Source organism: Adiantum capillus-veneris, chromosome 17 (assembly GCF_014529385.1).
Source record: "Adiantum capillus-veneris isolate H3 chromosome 17, ASM1452938v2, whole genome shotgun sequence".
NCBI classification, from domain to species: domain Eukaryota; kingdom Viridiplantae; phylum Streptophyta; class Polypodiopsida; order Polypodiales; family Pteridaceae; genus Adiantum; species Adiantum capillus-veneris.
Window position 1 is genome coordinate 50,849,339 of NC_140947.1, and position 3,200 is coordinate 50,852,538.

General features: G+C 44.2%; 2 pseudogenes; one reads left to right on the forward strand and one right to left on the reverse strand.

Annotated features, from left to right (window-relative positions):
* Positions 1-364: 364 nt before the first annotated feature.
* Positions 365-1,426, reverse strand: LOC147437227 (chlorophyll a-b binding protein, chloroplastic-like; annotated as a pseudogene).
* Positions 1,427-1,856: 430 nt separating this feature from the next.
* On the forward strand, positions 1,857-2,783 carry LOC147437228 (syntaxin-52-like; annotated as a pseudogene).
* Positions 2,784-3,200: the final 417 nt, after the last annotated feature.

The window sequence follows — 3,200 nt, forward strand, 5'->3', positions numbered from 1 at the left end:
CTCTCTCTCTCTCTCTCTCTCTCTCTCTCTCTCTCTCGCATTCAAGCCAGACTTCATTATCTTTATTAACTGGGAGAGATGAAGGGATCGAATGAGAGGCATTTGGTCAGAGAACAATGGAAAACTTTTGATGTAAATAACAACCAGAACAGGCATGTTTTGTAATCAAAACTGACTCATATCCTCAAGGTAATGCAATGAAACATGATACATGTAAATTGACAAAACAGTAAGCAAGCACAGCTTACACGACAAAATAGGACCTTCCAACCAAATAAAAGGTTTTTACGAACTTCTCAATTGGCATACAAAGGAAGTGAGTGTCAATATCTGCTCCAAGTGATGGAGGTACAACGATCATTGCTCACTTGGTCAAGAAAGCCGAGAAAACAATGTTTTGACCAGGGTCGGAGAGATGGGCGGTAAGGTTGTCAATGGGGCTAATGCCCGTGTAGATTTCTTGGAACCAAGCACCCATAACAGCCAACATAGCGAGTATTTCATTCTTTATCTCCTTAGTCCTAAGCTCCTTGATCTTCTCAAGAGAACCAGAGCCCTTGCCGAGAGGGTCGAACCAGAAGCCACCGGGATATCCAACATCTCTGCCTATTAGCTTGTTATTGGTGAAGATGGGGTCAGTATTCACTGATCCTGGAGTAATGATGTTTGCCCATCTTTGGCCCTTAGCTTAGCCTAAGAATATAAGCTCCACTATGAACAGGATAGTCGTAATTGTGAAATACTCGGCCTTTCCAGCTAAGTACCATGATGGGGTGTTCAAAATTCCTGCTTTGGAATGAATATTTCAGCAGCACCCAACATAGCCACAAGAAGATTTAGAAATATTCTCATGTAGAAAAACGGAGACTTTTTTCAGTGTTTTTCATATCATGCATAACATCATGAGCTTCTGCTCGAGAGGCACCACATACCTAGCTAGGTACGATTGGGGGCAGCAGACCGCCGGCCCCCCCATCGGGCCGGCGGTCCGCTGCCCCCAATCGTATGTAGCTAGGTATGTGGTGTCTCTCTCACAGACTCATAATGTTGAGGTAAGTCACAATGTGGGAATTATTGTGAGAATTTGTCTAAAACTTCTTGTGAGCCCACCTATAGTCCACTATCTCTGATTACACAAACCACTTGAGAAGCTTGGGCTCGGATCCAAGACCGGATCCAAGACCAAGGGGGTCAAATCCAAAGTCCCCACATAGGCTTCCATCAAGCCATAACGAAGGAATGCTGCCAGGGAACCGCAAGGCCTGTCTGTTGTCGTCGCCAAAATAGTGAGGGCCCTCTTTGATGGAACAAATGTAGCTTCTGTGGGTGCAGCACGCAATGCCCATCCAAACACAAAGGAGCTCCTGCTCATGCTGGATGCTGCCATAGCTATGAGACTGCTAGAGGAGCACACCGCGAACGCCATAGCCACAAGCTCGTGGTGTAAATTTCAGCTGCTGCTCTCTATTCTGTTTGGCGCCCACAAGCACAATGACTCTCTCTCTCAGTTAAAAAAAAAACTCTCTGAAAGAGCGCGCGCCGGCGCGCGCTCTTTCAAAGAGTTTTTTTATAAAACTGAGAGAGAGAGAGAGAGAGAGAGAGAGAGAGAGAGAGAGAGAGAGAGAGAGAGAGAGAGAGAGAGAGAGAGAGAGAGAGAGAGAGAGAGAGAGAGAGAGAGAGAGAGAGAGAGAGAGAGAGAGAGAGAGAGAGAGAGAGAGAGAGTGCATATTGTTTTTCTGCTTGACATTGGTGTGATGTGAGGGATTGTGAACGCGTTTTGAAGGTGCCCCCGCCCTTCGATCCCACATGAACTTGGAACCGCTCTCCCTTTGCATGTCATTGTAGGGTGATATATGATGGCACAAAATGATTCATGGATCCAAGAGTTTGAAGATGCAGTCTGGCTTGCAGAGGATATAGCAGCCTGCATTGCAGAGCGCAACTCCGTAGCCCCCGTTGGCAGTGGGTCCCGTGTTGCTAACAATTCTCGCCTCGTTTTTGCCACAAGATAGTAATACATTGCTCTCGCTTTGACCTCCTATGCACTCAGTCATCTCTTAGTGATATTGCATGTTTGTTCTTTTGAAACTTTGTGTTGTGGTTGTCTGTGAATCCAAAATTGCCTCACTTACTAATGGATCCCTTAAAGTTGTCCATGTGCTCAATGGCACTCTGATCGTATATGATTGCTTGTTGTGTCTTGACTGCAGATGGAATATCACCATGCTTGGTACCCACCTTGACAGTCTTCAGTCCCTCTTGAGCAATCCTTAACTCACCAAATCTTTGAATGAAAAGGACTTAAGCAAACAACAAGAGTGATTTCTGAGTCTTCATTCTAGGATGAATCAGATGTCAAACAGCCTAAATTCCTCCCAAGCTTCTAACAGGATTAATCTATTGGGTCAGGATGGGAGAGGGGAACCTAAAGAGAACAATAGAACAACAGGCTTAGATAACTATGGAATTTCTCGGCTTCAATGACAGTCTGACAGATCATGCGGGAGCAAGATGATGACCTTTTGAATCATGAAGAGATAGTGACAAGCATAAAAAACATTGCCTTGGCTATAAATGAAACGCTGGATTTGCACACAAAGCTTTTGGATAATTTAGATGACGACACAGACAGAACAAATACACAACTGAACGCTATCCAGAGGAGGCTAGGCGTACTGGGGTAGAAGACAAGCAGTGGGTGTTTAGTGATGTCCCTCATCTTGATGGTTCTTCTGATTGTGATACTAGCCCTTGTCATAATTGCGTTGATCCGATATTTATGAGTATGCTAGCCCTCGTCATAATTGTGCTGATCGGGTACTGTGTGAGGTGTCTTTGTGCGAGCAAAGGATTGATGGTGAGGTTTCAGTATGTGGCACTTCTAAAGTGACTGCTGGCAAAAAAAAAAAATGGTTTGACAAATAATTAATGCATGTAATCATCATGTCTCATGATTCTATCAAAGCCGCCTCAACATTGACCATGGTCGGTGATTCAAAAGGAAGCTGTAACATAGCGTGTGTGTATGCTATGGGTAATTTCTTGTTTGGAGGACCACCTTTTATCAAGGTTGAACTACTTTTTGCCTTCTGTGTAAGCAAAGATTGGTATCTGGTTTGTTAATACTGAAAACCCAGCAAGACATGAGACGTCTTATTTTGTGATGTTTGTCTTGAATTAGAGTAACGGATTAGTTTTTT